The 18149-nt window shown below is 44.2% G+C and overlaps 1 protein-coding gene and 1 pseudogene across 7 annotated transcripts in view; both read left to right on the top strand.

The window, feature by feature from the left end:
• Window positions 1–18149, top strand: part of TMCC3 (transmembrane and coiled-coil domain family 3) — a 382147-nt gene that overhangs the window by 253986 nt on the left and 110012 nt on the right. The gene's annotated exons all lie outside the window — the stretch shown is intronic.
• LOC120365119 (U6 spliceosomal RNA) lies at window positions 2008–2102 on the top strand (annotated as a pseudogene).

Raw genomic sequence — 18149 nt, forward strand, 5'->3', positions numbered from 1 at the left:
ACAAAAAATTAGCCGGGCGTGGTGGCAGCGCCTGTAGTCTCAGCTACTCGGGAGGCTAAGGCAGGAGAATTGCTTGAACTGGGAGGTGGAGGTTGCAGTGAGCTGAGATGGCGCCACTGCACTCCAGCCTGGGCAACAGAATAAGACTGTCTCAAAAAACAAAAACAAAAACAAAACGTATACAAGTATATACAATGAATACTTAGAGGAAAAGTAACACAAAAAAGGCATCAAAGTTCTCGGAGTACTTCCGTCAGTACGGTGGAATTATGGACAGTGTTTCATCTCCTTGTCACTGTTTTCCTTTGAACTCCATCCAATGTCCTCACCAGTGAACTCAGTTTAAAAATTCTACCCCCTCTTGCTTGTAATTTGTTTATTTTGTATTTAGAGATGTGGTCTTGCTGTGTTTCCCAGGTTGGAATGCAGTACTTTTTTACAAGGTTCAAATTACTTTGTCTAGAATTTGCTAAGGAAAAAACACACATTAAAAACAATGATGACCGCAGATAGTGTCCCTGCTGATGATGTTTCCCTGGTGTTCTTAATGTGTTTTCACAGGATATCCCAGATAAAGCAAATGGCTTTCTGTCCTTGAATACGGTGAAGTACAAAGCATCCTGCCACAGACCATATTATATTTTTTTGGCCAGATCCAGCCTCTCAGGTTCTTCCAGGAAGTGTGTTTCTAAAAATTTCCAAAGCTGTTAGAGAGAGTCCTTATGTGCCCAGATACACAGATTTGTAATCAGTAACAGCTAAAGGGTGGTTTTGCATGTTTTTGAGAAGTCATCTGAAGCCTCAAGGGCTATTAGAAGTCAAATTATTCTCTATTTCCAGTTTGGTTATCAAATCTCTCTAGTTTTATTAGATGAAGAGTGCACTTACTCTCCTAACCATCATCCTTTCTCATCCCTAGCAGCGCTACTTGGTAATTAAGACTCCTGGTCCTGCAAACGAAGACTATTTCATAAATGTTTGTAGAAACTTGCTAATTTATTATTTACCTAACCCACTACATACCATGGAATGTTTTTGAAATTTTCTATCATATCCTGCTGTAGGGCAAGTATGTCGATTTTTCTCCAGGTGTTAAGCAGAACGCTATTTTCTCTAAAGAGACAGAAGCACTGAATTTAACATAAATATAGGGAATATCATAATCACAGTGTGTTTCTTTAATGAATGAAAAAAGAAATGAATGAATGTTTGAGTAGTACTACAAAGAGCCTCTTAACCTCCAGGCATTTCAAGAGACCAACCTGGGTCTTGAGTATGAAATCCTGCAGAAAAAGTAAAAACTGCTTGAAACTTACAACCAAAATAACTGAACTGAAATCTTGAATTTGTCTAAAAGCAAGTACCTCTGTGGCTTGGGCAGTTTAGTTAACCTCACCGGCCCTCAGTTTTATCATCTGAAATGGCAGAGAATTTGACGAAAACTATGGAGTTGTGTTTGGTTTTATTTTAGATGGAGTTTTGCTCTTGTTGCGCAGGCTGGAGTGCTACGGCGTGATCTCAGCACACTGCATCCTCTGCCTCCCCTTGCCTCAGCCTCCCGAGGCTCATTACAGGCATGCACCACCACAGCCAGCTAATTTTTGTTTGCTTGTTTGTTTGTTTGTTTGTTTATTTATTTATTTCTGAACTGGGAATGGCGTGTCTCTTCCTCATGCCACGGGTGTGAATAGTTGGGGGATAGGCATTGTTATGGTTTTACATGTAAGTAGATGGCTCCAATACACCATTATTTTTGGGGGGATGAGCAGTGGGTCTTCCAGATTTCCTCTTCCTACCAATGTAAGTATCAGTCTCAATCTGTTTCAGCCATTCCTTTCAAGATAGCTGACTGTCTCTCTGTTCAGCCAGCTTCTGGCCTGGGGACTGGGGCCAAGACCCTGGAGTGGGCCAAGAATTAGACAGGTGGTGTCAACAAACTAGCAAGGAACCCCGTGGCCAAGCTTGGGAGTCCACCTGCATGAAAAATGCTTCTGAAAGCTAACCTAAGTGCTCACTTTGGCAGCACATATACTAAAATTGGAAAGATACAGAGAACCCTGTACAAGGATGACATGCAAATTCGTGAAGCGTTCCATATTTTTTATTTATATATAATTTTTTTTTTAAAAAAAGAAAAGCTAATCTAATTAACTTTGGGTGTTTAAGAGCTAGTTTCTGACTTCTTTGTCCTATGTAATTCTCCAAGTTGGTGATAATACCAACTTGGTGTAATATCCAAGTTGGATAATACCAAGTTGGATCCAGGGGTCCAACCTTCAAGACCCTCAAAGTATTTTTAGTAGAGACAGGGATTCACTATGTTGGCTAGGCTGGTCTTGAACTCCTGACCCCAGGTGATCTGCCCTCCTTGGCCTCCCAAAGTGCTGGGATTACAGGCGTGAGCTACCACACCTGGCTGAGTTATTGAAGAGTACACAGGGATTGCAGGGATTTTCTAATGTCTCTTTAAAGAAAGCAGGAGTGCTAACTCTTAGTTTTCTTTTCCATTATACTCTGCTGAACTTCATTACTTCCAAATCAAAAAGTTGATGATTTCAACTTTAAAAGTAGTTGTGGTGGCTCATGCCTGTAATCCCAGCACTTTGGGAGGCTGAGGCAAGTGGATCATGAGGTCAGGAGTTCGAGATCAGCCTGGCCAATAGGGTGAAACCTCATTTCTACTAAAAATACAAAAAATTGCTGAGTGTGATGGTGTATGCCTGTAATCCCAGCTACTCAGGAGGCTGAAACAGGAGAATGGCTTGAACTGGGAGGTGGAGGTGGCAGTGAGCCGAGATTGCGCCACTATACTTCAGCCTGGGCAAAAGAGTGAGACTCTGTCTCGAAAAAATAAGGTAGTTTCAAAGTTGTGAGACCAGGCACATTGCCTCATGCCTGTAATTCCAGTGCTTTGGGAGGCCAAGATGGGAGGATCGCCTGAGCTCAGGAGTTCAAGACTAGTCAGGGGAACATGGTGAAACCCCATCTCTACAAAAAAAAAAAAAAAAAGGCATGGTGGTATGTGCTTGTAGTCCCAGTTACTCAGGAGGCTGAGGTGGGAGGATCACCTGAGCCCAGGAGGTCAAGGCTGCAGTGAGCTGCTGCACTCTAGCTTGGAAAACAGAATGCGACTCTATCTCAAAAACAAAACAGAACAAAATTGTGACTTTGGAAGCAGATCACACATACCTGTCCATATTCCACACTCCGGGCCTACTGAGCCTTCTGAGGATTTTTAGATCAACAGTTGTGGTGAAGGTTGTGTAACTCTGAGGATATGCTAAAATCCACTACATTGTACCTTTTAAATAGGTGCCCTGTATGGTATGTGACTTATATCGCAGTAAAGCTAGGGCAGAATTCTTCTGTTGGAAAGTGAGAATGTTACCGGAATGGGGTCCCAATCTAGACCCCAAAAGAGGGTTCTTGGACCTTGTGCCTGAGAGAATTTGGAGTAAAATAGAGTAAAGTGAAAGCAAGTTTATTAGAAAGCAAATGAATGAAAGAATGGCTACTGTCTAGGCAGAGCAGTGGCCTGGGCTGCTCTACTGAGTGTACGTGTAGTTATTTCTTGATTATACGCTAAACAAGGGGTGGATACTTCATGAATTTTCCAGGAAAGGGGTGAGCAATTTCAGGAACCGAGGGTTCCTCCTCTTTTTAGACCATATGCGGTCACTTCCTGACATTGTCATGGCATTTGTAAACTGTCATGGCACTGGTAGGAGCGTCTTTTAGCATGTTGATGCATTCTAGTTATTGTATAATCAACAGTGAGGACAACCAGACGTCACTTTCGTTGCCATCTTGGTTTTGCTGGGTTTTGGCCGACTTCTTTACCACGACCTCTTATCAGCAGGGTCTTTGTGACCTGTATCTTGTGCTGACCTCCTCTCTCATCCTGTGACTAAGGATGCCTAACCTCTGGGGAATGCAGCCCAGCAGGTCTCAGCCTCATTTTACCCAGCCCCTATTCAAGATGGAGTCACTCTGGTACAACCCTCTGACAATAGAAACTAATCCAAGCCAACTCAGGTGAGAAAAGAAAGTTCACAGCTCATGTCACTGGGAAGTCCACACTAGCTATCCAGGCATGACTGGACACAGGTCTTGAGCATTAGCATTAACCCCATGCTGCGTCTCCAGCTCTCAGCCTCGCTCCTCTGCGGGAGCTTCACGCTCAGGAAGACTGTCTCCACAGGCGGCCCTGGCAGTTCTCAGCTGAAATTTGTACCGATTTATCAACTCCAGCAGAAGCATCTCGTTCAGCAAAAGTCCTGGAATGGAGTGTCCTGGATAGCTTGGGCCACATGGCCATCCAATACTAATAAATCCTCACATAGCACTATGTGCCAGTTCTGTTCTTGTGACATCCCATTGATGGGGTTCAGGACACACTACCCCAATATATGGCACTTTGGCATGCTGAATATTTTAATCTGAAGGAATATGAGAAAACACAGGCACAGGAAGGTGTCTCTGACCTTTCCTCTGCCCTTCCCTCCTGCAGCACATCATAAAATCTAGGACAGGTTTTCTGAGCTTCCCTTGAAGAGGGTCATGAAATGCTCATGTGACAGGTGGCTTTCCTACGTTCAAAGGAAAGGAGCATCCTCATCTCTGAAGAGATGTGACTCAGAGAGGAATCCAAACAGGCCTTGCTAAGTTCCTTCAGGTCACTGCACTCACAACCTTTGCCCTATCCTATTTCTCTGCCAATATCTGCTCTTCAGTCTACTATGAACAACACTCAGGTTTAATTGCTTGTCTGGAATTTCCTTCCTTTCTTTCTGAGACAGAGCCTCACCCTGTCGCCCAGGTTGGAGTGTAGTGGTGCGATCTCGGCTCACAGCAAACTTTGCCTACTGGGTTCAAATGATTCTCCTGCCTCAGCCTCCCAAGTAGCTGGGACTATAGGCGTGCCACCATGCCCAGCTAATTTTTTGTATTTTTAGTAGAGCTGGGGTTTCATTATATTGGTCAGGCTTGTCTCAATCTCCTGACCTCGTAATTCACCCACCTCGGTCTCCTAAGGTGCTGAGATTATAGACGTGAGCCACTGCGCCTGCTGGTTTCTTTTATGAAGGATGCTGTGTCATGTAAAACATTAAATAAATTTGTGTGCTTCTCTCTTATTCATTTGGCTTTTTATAGGAGCCCTAGCCAAAGCACCTAAGATGAATAGAAGAAAATATATTTTCCCTACACCACTTTATAGATGAAAATCTTGAGGCACACAGAGGTGAAGTAACTTGCCCAGGTTCACACAGTAGTAAGTATTGGAGTTGGGATTTGAAACTCAGGAAATCTCTGCCTTTAGAGTCTATGGTTTTATTGGTCTTTAATGCTCTGCTGGAGCCGAGGAAAGAGATGTTCAGACTGACCAGTGCTGGAGCAGATCCTACATTTATGAGCGCATTATCTCCTGACATCCTGTATTCTAGACCCATGAGGAATAGATGTATATTATATCAGATGGTAGTGAATTTTAGAAGGCAGGTTTGTGAACACCTTCTGCTTCAGGGACTGCAGCTGTTTCTGCATCGTTTCATCATTGGCAATATCAGCCTGACTCTAGCCATTTGAAAAGAAGCCTCAGAGTCTGTAATAAAACAAGAATCAGGCCTTCCTGGCCCCAGAATCAGGAGAGCCATGTGAAGATCCTGGCCTCTCTTGAAAATTATTACCAGTATGCAGCCTTGGGAAGAAACAATAAAGTTACTATTTGGTGCTTCATCAGCAATAAGAAGTAAAGCAAGACTTTAGAAATTCCTCACTATAAGTGGTAATAAATGGACACACTCACTATTGTAGAATCCAAGGATTAGGCTTCATAGGAACATTATTTTTAAAAAATGCAGACCCAGATTTGGAGAATTAAAAGTTTTTCCATCTTCTTCTGATACAGGAAATACATTTACATGGATAAATACTTCTTTTTTTCTTTTTTTTTTTTTTTGGATATGGAGTCACTCTGTCACCCAGGCTGGAGTGCAGTGGCATGACCTTAGCTCACCGAGACCTCTGCCTCTCAGGTTCAAGTGATTCTTAAGCCTTAGTCTCCTGAGTAGCTAGAACTATAGGCATGTGCTACGATGGCCAGCTAGTTTTTATATTTTTAGTAGAGAGGAGGCCAGGCTGGTCTTGAACTCCTACTCTCAAGCGTTCTGCCCATCTTGGCCTCCCAAAGTGATGGAATTACAGGTGTGAGCCACTGCGCCCAGCCTACATGGATAAATATTTCTAAGGTGTTAGTTACTGACCCTGTTTTTGAGAATTGGTTCACAAGATCACTGGTATCAGAAATCACCTGGGATGTTCTTTATTAAGTTATAATCCCAGTTGGGCTTGCACCTGTGGTCCCAGCTATTCAAGAGACAGAGGCCAAAGGGTCGCTTGAGCCCAGGAGTTCAAGGCTGCAGTGAGCCATGATCAGAACACGGCACACCAGTCTGGGCAGCAGAGCAAGACCCTGTCTCTAAAAAATAAGTAAAATTAAATCATAATCCCATGTGTTAGGCATAGGAATCTGTCTTTATTAAACACCCTAAGTGACTCTTATGTCCACCAAAGTTTGAGAATCATCACTGTAAGTGGCTGGGGCAAAACAGGATATTAGAAGAAAACCACTGGGGTCTGTATTCGTTCTTGCACTGTTATAAAGAAACACCTGAAACTGGGTAATCTATTAAAAAAAGAGGTTGAATTGGCTCTCAGTTCTGCAGGCTATACAGGAAGCATGGTGACATCTATCTCTAGGGAGGCCTCAGGGAGCTTTCATTCCTGGTGAAAGGCAAAGCAGGAGCAGGCAGCCTGTGTGGCAGGAGCAGGAGTGAGAGCCGGGGCGGTGCTCCACATTGTTAAAAAAACCAGCTCTCGCAATAACTCACTCTCTATTAGGAGAACAGCACCACAGCACCGGGGGATGGTGCTAAACCATTCACAACATACCGCCGCCACGATCCAATCGCTTCCATCAGGCCCCTCCATCAACACCGAAGATAACAATTCCGCATGAGATTTGGGCAGTGACACAAATCCACACTATATCAGAGTCTTAAACTGAACCAAAGGCAACAGGCATAGGAGGCAATTTCTACTGGGTAGGGAAAGGGGGCAGCTGAAAGTCTCGGAGGCCACCATATTCTGAACAGTTTTAATTGTTAGGTGGTGCCCCTAATGTTTCTGTTATTTTTATTTGAGAAAGGGTCTCACTCTGTCACCCAGGTTGGAGTGCAGTGGTGCAGACACAGCTCATCACAGTCTTGACATCCAGAGCTCAAGCGATCCTGCTGCCTCAGTCTCCCAAGTAGCTGGGACCACAGGCATGCACCACAACACTCTGCTAATTATTTAGTTTTTGTAGAGACAGAGTCTCACCATGTTGCCCAGGCTATATATATTAGTCTGTTTTCAGGCTGCTGATAAAGACATACCTGAGACTGGGCAATTTACAAAAGAAAGCAGTTAAATTGGACTTACAGTTCCACATGGCTGGGGAGGCTTCGCAATCATGGCGGAAAGCAAGGAGGAGCAAGTCACGTCTTACGTGGATGGCAGCAGGCAAAGAGAGGGCTTGTGTAGGAAAACTCCTTATAATAACCTTCAGATCTTGCGAGACTCACTATCACAAGCACAGCATGGGAAAGACCTGCCCCCATGATTCAGTTACCTCCTACCAGGTCCCTCTCACAGCACATGGTAATTCAATATGAGATTTGGGTGGGGACACAGCCAAACCATATCTTCTCATTGTTTATGTTCAGAATTGTTGGTCTCTATATTCACTGCTAACCCTTTAGAGCAGAAAAGAGTAGCACTAACCAATGAATTTTGGTAAATAATTTTTCAGGGCCAGGCGTGGCGGCTCACGCATGTAATCTCAGCACTTTGGGAGGCTGAGGCAGGTGGATCATGAGGTCAAGAGTTCGAGACCAGCCTGGCCAAGATGGTGAACTCCCATCTCTACTAAAAATACAAAAATTAGCCAGGTGCGGTGGCAGGCACCTGTAATCCCAGCTACTTGGGAGGCTAAGGTAGGAGAATCACTTGAACCCAGGAGGTAGAGGTTGCAGTGAGCCGAGATCAAGCGGCTGCCCTCTAGCCTGGGCGACAGAGCAAGACTCTGTCTCAAAAAAAAAAAAAATTTTTTTTTAGATGGAACATGTACTGTCATGAGCTATAAACTGTGACTAACCAACAGCAATAATTAATATTAGTGAAAAGAGCAATCATTAATAACAACCGATTTGAGTGGACTACAGTAAGCACTTTGTATGCATTATCTCAGTCTGCCTCCTAGTCACGTTATGAATGAATGGGTGGTGATATTATCTCCTTATCAGATGAGTAGACTGAAGTGCAGACATTAAGCCTCGTGTTCCAGATCACAAATATTGGGGCAAAGCTGGGACTCATTCAGACTGAGTCTGTTTAACATTCGAGCCCATTTGCTTTTAACCTTTGAGCCATATTGTCTTATCCTCTCAACAAGAATTTATTATTCTCTGGCAGATTGAAAACAGAGTCTGAAGAAACACTGACTGCAACAAATGTGCATTTATCATATGCTGGAAAAGAAAGCTACCCGCCCCTGGCTCAGGACTCACCGTTCTAAGAGATCTAGCCGATGTGCACAGAGGCAGGCTGTTACGTCAGGTTCCTGTTACCCAGATTAGGACACAGTGGTGCCCAGATCCTGCGGGGCCCTCAGTGCTTCCAGAGAGTTCCAAGGTCAGATTTCTCCTGCTTCCTGGGTTTTGGATCCTTGACTTTGTGAGGCCATTTTAATTGCTGCTCTTGACCCATCCTGAAGTTCGGAGCTGGATTAAAGATACACTAGTTAGCGTGCCTGGAAGAATCAGCCACAGCAGCCTGTTTGTAAATGCACTTTCGCTCCAATTCCAGCGACGCCTTTAGGCCAAGCCAGGAGTTAATATAATGGGATATTCAAAGATAGATGACCTCAGAAGTTCACAGAACAGATGGGACCCTTGCACAAATCATTACAGTGTAAGGCAACGTGTAGTAGGAGCTCTGGTGTCACTGCCTGACCCAAGTCCAGTGTTGCCACTGCTGTTTTAGAGTTAATGCTTAACCTTTCTCAATCACGGCTTTCTCAGCTGTAACAGGGAATACTAGTAATAGCACATGCACAGGGAGCATATCATGAGGATTAAATGAAATAAAAGGTATCGAGTGCTTCATAGGATTCCCATCCCATAGCATGTGCTCAATAAGTCACTCTCATTATTGGCTCTTCTTATTGCTGTAACCAAAATATGATTTGTGACAAGAAGAAGGAGATACTACTCCTAGCAATCAGGGAAGACTTCTTTGAGGAGGAGCATTTGATCTGGGCACAGGTGGGAGGAATTTCTGTGAGAGAAGAGGGATTATTCTACGCAGCAGTGGACCCGTAACCTGCAAAAGCACTAAGAAGGGAGAGGCAGGGCACGTGCAGGGCGCGGTGAGTGAGGCTCAATGGCTGCGGTGCAGAGGGTGCCGGAGTGCAGGAGGGAAGGAGGGAAAGACTGGTCAGAGGGTGTTTGTGGAAGGTCTCAGAGGATGGGGGTCATTATGTTAATCTCCTAGTCCCTGCCTCAGTTTCGAGAGCTGAATACCCACTAGATAAGAATTGCACCGTCTTTTTTTTGCATGTATAATACTTACAGTCCTAGCCAGGGCTGACTTGGAGGCAAGAAGAATTCCCTGGCAGTTTTAGGAAGCTGCATGAATTACTCATTCCTGGTTACGTGGACTCTCAACTTTTTGTAAACCATGAGTGTATTACCAAAGGTGAATGGTCCCCTGTGTGGCCACCCCCACACCCCCTCATCCCACCGCACTCAACCCCTGTCCTCCTGGCCATTCCTAGCTGCAACCACAGGAGCCAAAGCTGCCCAGAAGACAGTGCTGATTTGGGTGTTCCTGTTGTTGGGCAGCCCTAGACGCCCAGCCTGGGGCAGGGCAGGGCAGGGCGGGGCGAGGGCAGGAGCCAGGGCCGGAGGAGGAAGGAAAGCCAGTCTCTTTTTGCAGATAGAGAAGAGGGTGCCCCGGAGAACTGTGCTGAGCTGGTGATTTTAGCTGTTACCTGCTTGGATATAGAATTAATTCACTCCTACCCTGAGGTTCTCAGAGCCCAGAAAGTTACATAAGTGAAATGCTTGATGCATTTGGTCTCTGTAACACTCAATCCACCACCTCCATCCCCATCTTAATATTTGTAATAGTGATCCCTGAAGGGAAGGACTTCAATGTTTTAAAACTAAAAGGGATAAAAAGTGAAGTCCTAATAATGATTCTCTTCTGTCTTTGTCCCTCTAATCAGAGAAGGCCATATCCATAGGAAATGGACAGTTAGGGAATCGGTATTGGGCTGGAGTCATGTGTCATCTTGCCCTGCCTGAGGGAGGCCTGATGCTGGAAGTATCTAAGGGAGTCTGAAAGCTTGGCTGCTCTAATAATGAGACTGGTTGTACTGGTTTTTCTTTGCTTATTAAATCACGGGCCAGAAACACCTCTGTGGCAGGACCTGCGTTCAGAATCGGTACACTGTCAGATCCAGAGCAAACTGAAAGTATGTCACACTTTGAGCTTTTTCACAGACCTGTCATGGCCACAAGTTTAGGCCTGGCTTAACCTGATTCACTGAAAATCAGCTTCAACAGCCCTGGTTGTAATGAAAAGTAAATATGCGGGTGTTTGTTGTTATGTGTTTGGTATCGTTACGCTATCGCTGAATTTTGTTTTTAAATCTTGAATCAATTGGTGAATGTACTTGTGTCCAAACAGTTTGCTTCCAGGCTGTGTACAATATCTTCCTTTTTTTTGAGACAGAGTCTCCCTTATTGCCCAGGCTGGAGTGCGGTGGTGCCATCACAGCTCACTGCAGCCGCAGCCTCTCAGGCTCAGGTGATCCCCCCACCTCAGCCTCCCGAGCAGCTGGGACTACAGGTGCACACCACCAGGCCCGGCTAGTTTTTGTATATTTTGTAGAAATGGGTTTCACCATGTTTCCCAGCCTGGTATTGAACTCCTGGGCTCAGGTGATCCACTTCGGCCTCCCGAAGTGCTGGGATTACAGATGTGAGTCACTGTACCTAGTCCATAACTACCTTTTAATGCTTACCTTCAATTGCAGTAGATACTGGGACTACCTTACATTTGCAGAAAGCTTTTTTACTGACAGATTTCAATTATTTGAATCAGCCCCTTGATCCACGCATCCTCTGTCAGTTTTCTGGCAGATTCAATTGTGTGATTCTGCCCAAAGCCAGAGGCAGTATAATAAATATTGGCTCCTTGTTCCACAGAGGATGCTCACTGTGAGTTGAGTGACTTACACAAGGTGACAGAGCTAGACAGTGGCTGGCCGGAAGGAGCAGCCCACTGGGTCGTCTGCTTGCGGGCTCAGTGTTGGCATTTCTCCACCACATTGTGATGCAAGAGTCTGGGTTGACTGGCCTTTCTAAAGCACTGATTTTTCAGCTTCCCAAGAAAACCAGAGTAGATCCTCTTTTTGTTTCTTTGTTTTGTTGACTCAGTTATACACCTTCTCTTCTACAGATTTTCCCATCTTCTAGGATGTAGGAAGCAAATTTTATGCATAGCCAATGACTTTTTAAACCAAACTTATAAGCAAAATCTGAATTTCTTTGGAGCAGGAAGCAGAGAAAACAAATAAACTTCTGTGTGCTGATTGCTCACACAGACAGGCTAACCAATGCTCTGAAAAGGGGTTGGGTTTTAGAAGTTCAAATTACTTTGTCATCACCTAAAATAAAGCCCTCCCCCAGCACTCTCTACTTTATTTTTTATTTTTATTTTTGAGACAGGGTTTCACCACATGGGCCAGGCTGGTCTGGAACTCCTGGCCTCAAGTGATCCTCCCAGCCCCCCGCCATCCCCCATCCCCCACCCCTACCCCCACCCCGCCTCAGCTTCCCAAAGTGCTGGGACTGCATACAGGCATGAGCCACCGCACCCAGCACCCCTGCACTCCCTTCAACTCTAGCCCATTCTTCTTCCTTGTGTGCTTCGAAGGACAACCCTGGAGAGAGTTGGCTAACTTTCTGTTCTCATTTTCTCATCAACCCCTTCTTTCTCAGCCCTCTGGCTGGACACTGGCCAGGTTTTTGTTAAGGTCACCGGGGGTCTCCACATGACTCAGTTCAGTGAACTTGTGTTGTAAGTAAAATTTCGATGCCACAAAAGAAATAGCACTCAAAGATAAGTCGTCTCAGCAAGGCAGTTTACTTTTACAGGGGGGTGCAGTGTACAGATAGAACAATGGCGGCTGCACGCTTGGACAAAGGGGGAAGGCGTACTTATGCCTGACGGGGTCATCCCTACTGCTGTGTCGTCCTCTATGGGCTATGGTTAGAACGCACAAGCTGGACGAATCCTGATGGGCTATTTTAAAAAGAGCAGGGGTCGGCGCTGCAGTGGCAGGGTGAGTGTTTTGGTGGGAAGGATGGTTACTGTGTGTCAGAGCAGGTAGCCAGGGGTGATCAGGTGACCAGGATGAGTCAGGATGGAGCTGGAGGGAGTGGGGAGCAGATGTGAACTACTGATTAGCACCAGTGAAGAAGGTACTGGAATTAGAAGGAAGTTAAACTTTAAAATAGAGAATTAAAGAATAACAGAGCTGAACATAGTGACATACTGATTCTTTGGAGAGAAATGGGGATCCCTATAACACTTGAGTTTTTCAGACTCAATTTATTTCCTCTCTTAGGGGATTTAGTACACACTGTGACCATAGGAAAGTTACTTCTCTAAATTATTTGCAAAATGGGCATAGCACCTTCCTCCTCAGATTGTACAATTCTTCTCATTGTAGCGGACACTCTGCTACAAAAATGACATAGTTTGTGGGAAGTGGTGAGCAGAGTGTCTGCTACAGTGAGAACCAACAAATGCTAACCACTGCTTTTATCAGTGCACTTCCCTGGTTCCTGTGACGCTGTAATTTCTTGTTTCCTCCTATACCTTCGGCCCCTTCTACTCCTGTGCTATCATGTAAGGAAACGAAATGTGTCTGCGGCAACAGGACTCTGGATTTGCGTTCTCGGCTTGATGTGAGGTGTTAAAGGAGAGACACTCCCATTTGCTGAATGGTAGGATCCTAGAGGAGCCCGCCGGGCATGGAGGAGGACGGGCATATTTGGACATACTGAGCCACCCATGTGTAGATGAACTGGATGGGTGGATGAGTAAGGCTGGAGGTCAGAAGAGACATAGGAGCAAGAGGCTCCACGGCCAGGTGCGGTGGTTCATGCCTGTAGTCCCAGCACTTTGGGAGGCTGAGGTGGGCAGATCACTGGAGGTCAGGAGTTCAAGACTAGTCTGGCCAATGTAGTGAAACCCTGTCACTACTAAAAATACAAAAATACCACAGTGTGTGCCTGTGGTGCCAGCTACTTGGGAGGCTGAGGCAGGAGGATGAATTGCTTGAACCTGGCGGGTAGAGATTACAGTGAGCCGAGATTGTGCCACTGCACTCCAGCCTGGGCAACAGAGTGAGACTCCATATCAAAGAAAGATGGACTGTTTCAGTGGTCTCCTGATCAGCCTCCCGCTTCCACCCTGGTTCCCCCTAAAAAGTCCTTACTCTGCCAGAAAATGCCACAGGATCTGCCCTGCTGTTCTCCTAACCCCAGGCCGCTTCTCTGTCATCATCTGCACCCTCCCCGCTCTCCTGCTGGGCTCTCTCTGCTCCCGCCATGCTGGCTTTCTTACTGTTCCTCGAATGGATCAAGTACCCGCCTTCCTCAGAGCTTTTGCACTTCCTGGTCCTTTTGCCTCGAAGGGTCTTTTTCTAGATATTCTGCATGTATCACCCCCTCACTTCCTTCCACTCTCTGGTTAAATATCCCAGCCTATCCATGAGAACTTCCCTGAACATATTATTAAAAAATGTGACACTCATCTGTTCCCTTTCCTCTGCTTTCTAAAACGTATTAGCATCTGATATGATCTATAGGCACCTGTCGTATTTTGTTACATTGTATAATATAGTAGTATATACGCTATGTTTCTGTGTGTGACACAGTTACCATGATATATATTATATCATCTCTAGAGACTATAAGCTGCTGTATTATACAGTAATATTTTAAATTTCCCGCCTACAAATATAACTCCATGAAGCCAGCGACCTAATTGTGTTCACTGCTATATCCTTAGAGCCAAGAAAATTCCTGGCATGAAATATGCACTTGCTAATATTTGTGGAATTAAGAAACTGTAACAGTTCATGATAGAAAAACAACAACAGCTTTTGTCCACACCACCCCCGCCCCCACCCCGGGGTTGCCATCTGAAACTGCAAGTACATTATGTAGAGTTGGTTGCTCTGGTACCAGTATGTTTTACATTTTGTGTAGTAATGTCCATGAAATGAAGGATGGGTTTCCAATTTTCATTAGTGTAGGATGTACTCGAGTCCTGCCAAAAGTTTCTTTTCTTTTGAAATGCCTTATCTCAAGCTTAAAGACTTCAACTTCCTTTTTTAAGACTCAGCTCCCTTTCTCAGGAAATGTGTGTTTCTACTAGGATACAAATGGGATTTATGATGCTGAGAGCAGTAGATTTGATTTACTGAATATACCCTTGGCAACTGAGAGAAGGTTATCTGAAATTTAAAAAGAATAATAACCCAGTCTGCCAGTATACCACTCTGGATTATAGAATGGCACCAAGGTTATTGTACTTGGAACGTTTTTGTTTTTCTCTTTCAAAAACATTGTCTAATTATGGACAGGAGGACATAAAAACAAAAGCAGCTCATTCCCTTCCTGGTTTCCAGGCTACTGAGGAAGACCCCATGGCAGACTTAGATTTTCTCAGTGATTCAAAAGAAAATTGAGTATCGTTAAAGAAAAATAGTCTTCACCCGAGACTCTAAAATGGCACTTCAAGTGTGAGCAGAAGGACACAAAATGTCTGTTGATGAATGTCACCTGCTGTCTTTTGAAAACCAATATATGCCACGGGACTCCTATGAATAGCAAATAGCACATGGCCTTTGACGTGTTTTTATGTCAATGGTAATAGGTCACACTCTTACCTAAATGCTTTTGCAGTTCTGAATTACCATATGGGGGTTAAGGATGCCCTTGGTATCCACAGCATTTTGGGTCAGTAGGTGTGAAGCATTAGGCCTCATCAGCCCTGCGGTCTGCCTGTGTTTGGCAGCGAGTTTAGCTGTGGATGAGTAATTAATTAACAAACTATATCACATAAATATAATTTTTTCCCTCTGCTAAGTACAACTATTTGTAATTAACAGCTTCACAGAAATTGAACATCAGTGCACAAGGTTCTAGGAAGTTTTACATCTGCATGTGCTCGATAGGTTTTAAACATGCGTTCTATACATCCTTGCATGTATTTCTTCCTTTACCTGGGAAACGTTAGATAACAAAAAGGCTTGGTTTCGGTTTTGCGGTCTTGAGTTTGAATCGCTTACTAGCTGACTGATTCTTACACCTTTTCATGTATCTCACCATGAACACTGGGGATGGACATGTGAGATACACTCTGTGAATTTCCTGTTTAGGTAAGACATGTACCACATTTTTATTTAAATAATTGCATTCAAAATAGCAAGGCTCAAAGGATGAGGGACTTTTTTCCTTAATGATTAATTGAGGTCAAACAGCCAGGCTTTCACTTGATTTATACCTTAATATGTATTAGTTCATACTTTAAGTAAATGTCAGTTATGCTGCTAAAACAGAAACCAACAACAATTCAGAGATTGAATAGTAGGAAATAAACCTAGGGTTTGGAAAAGCTGTTGAATCTACCTTTGTGCAATGCCATTATAATTATCAGTTTTAAAGTTAATAATGTGACTTGGTTGTGTTTAGGGAACGGTGCAGGGAAATGGCAAAGGGTTGGTCTGGGGCATCAGACAGACTTGGGTTTAAATCACTTACTCCAAATGACAGTGGGCCAGTGTCCTACCCTCTCTCCGTCTCAGCCTCGCCATCCTAAGCTTGTGACAAGGATGCTTGCTGCAAGGTGTGTGTTTGTGAAGCCACAAAGATGACGACCTGGCCACCCAGCAGGTGCCCACACTAACTGCAGAGTCGCTTCTCCTGCCTCTTCCTTCAGCTCTGCTAGCAAGTAGCAAGCCATTTTACATACCTGTGCCTCAAGTTTCCTCATCTGAAAAAGAAGGCTGGACCACACGCTTGCTCTGAAAAGTTCTACAATCTGGGCTTTAAAAGTATAAATGCTGGGCCAGGCGCGCTGGCTCACACGTGTAATCCCAGCACTTTGGGAGGCCAAGGCGAGTGGATCACTTGAGGTCAGGAGTTCAAGACCAGCCTGACCAACATGGTGAAACCCTGCCACTACTAAAAATACAAAAATTAGCCAGGTGTGCTGGCTTGCGCCTATAATCCCAGCTATTCCGGAGGCTGAGGCAGGAGAATCGCTTGAACCAGGAAGCAGAGGTTGCAGTGAGCCAAGATTGCGCCACTGCACTCCAGCCTGGGTGACAGAGCGAGACTCCGTCTCAAAAAATAAAATAAAATAAAAAAATAAAAAATAAAATAAAAATAAAAGCTTTAAAAAAGATTCCTACTTAGAAAAAAAATTGATACCATACTTAAATGTGTAAATGAAAATATCTACAGACCATGAACCATGTCTGTTATTTATACTAAATTCTTCTGAGGGCAAGTTAATTGGAAAATCCGGAAAGCATTAACAATTTCTTGCACTCACCTTAAAAGAGCAATGAAATTCCATATCCTACAGTCTTGAAGTGAGTAAATGGAAGGATGTAAATATTTATTGGAATGAGAGTGGAGCAGAGAGAGGCTCGGCTTTGTCTACTGGTGGGTGGTAACACATCTCTGGATCATTGTTTGCACTAAGCATTTAATAATCCCATCTGTTGAAAATGTATAATTGGAGGTACTTTGAAATTGCTGTAAGCTACCTAGAAATTGGCAAGGAAGTAATGCTGGAAAGATTCCAAACTCTGCAGCCGACCAAGAAATCCAATATAAATCAATATGTAATTATAAAACCACATCTTTGGCCACAGCTCTTTAAATATATTTATTTAGGCATGATATAGACTTTTAACACCAGAATCTGGAACTGTGGAGTCCTTTGCAAGCCTCAGGTTTGAATCTTTGGGGATACTGTTTATTTGACCTGAAAAACCCTCAGCTGAAGGCAGAACTTTCTCCTGCCCCCAGCTGCTGTAGTACTGTCTCCACTGATAACCCCACATTCTCAGTTGTCTCCCAAGTCCTTTAAAGTAGATTATATCTCATTTCAAAACTGAATGCCTGAGTCTTATTAAAAACTTTATATTTCTTTTTCCTTCCTGGTACCTCTTTTTCATATCAGAAATTCACTTGGTCAGGCCTCCCTGGGGTCTCATTCAGAGAAACATCTTTGCAGTATATTCCTACCTCTCAGGAGTGTGTGTGTATTTTTCGCACTGAATTTTTCTTTCACTTCTCCATTCACTGGCTTCCTTTGTCCCCCTATCTCTTCTGTTCCTCTCCCCACACTCCCCCTTTCTGTTCACATATCACAGGCTATGCACATATGCTTTATGCAGAGAAATGGCATATTGAGAATTGTAGCTGTTCTTAAGGAAAGAAGGCTGCATACTTAGGAAGCACTGTTAAAGACATTTTACGGGTCATTACCTCTTTAGTTATCTCTTTGGATGAAACTTTTTATGTAACTCTATCTCTATGTTAAATTAAAGTAGGAGTTTAAGAAAGTACCTAATCAAAATGGGCAGATTTCAACAAAGGAAATTAGGGCTTTATTTTTCCAGAAATGTGGAGTTTCTTTGTAGGTTTCAAGATTTCTCCTCTCATTCCCCAGCTGCTATTCCCCCTTATCTCCAGGCACAGCTGCTTCCATATATTTGCCAAGTTCCTCATCACATGAGTGGTGTCAGAAACTGAACTGTGTCCCTGTAACACTGGTATGTTGCAGCCCTAATTCCCAGTTCCTCAGAATGTGACTGCATTTGGAGATAGGGCCCTAAAAGAGGTAATGAGGTTAGGGCGCCGCCATTAGGCTGGGCTCTGATCTCTCTGGTGTCCCTGTAAGAGGAGGAAACCAGTCAGGTGCAGTGGCTCACACTTGTAATCCCAGCA

This window comes from Saimiri boliviensis, chromosome 7, assembly GCF_048565385.1.
Source record: "Saimiri boliviensis isolate mSaiBol1 chromosome 7, mSaiBol1.pri, whole genome shotgun sequence".
Lineage (NCBI taxonomy): Eukaryota > Metazoa > Chordata > Mammalia > Primates > Cebidae > Saimiri > Saimiri boliviensis.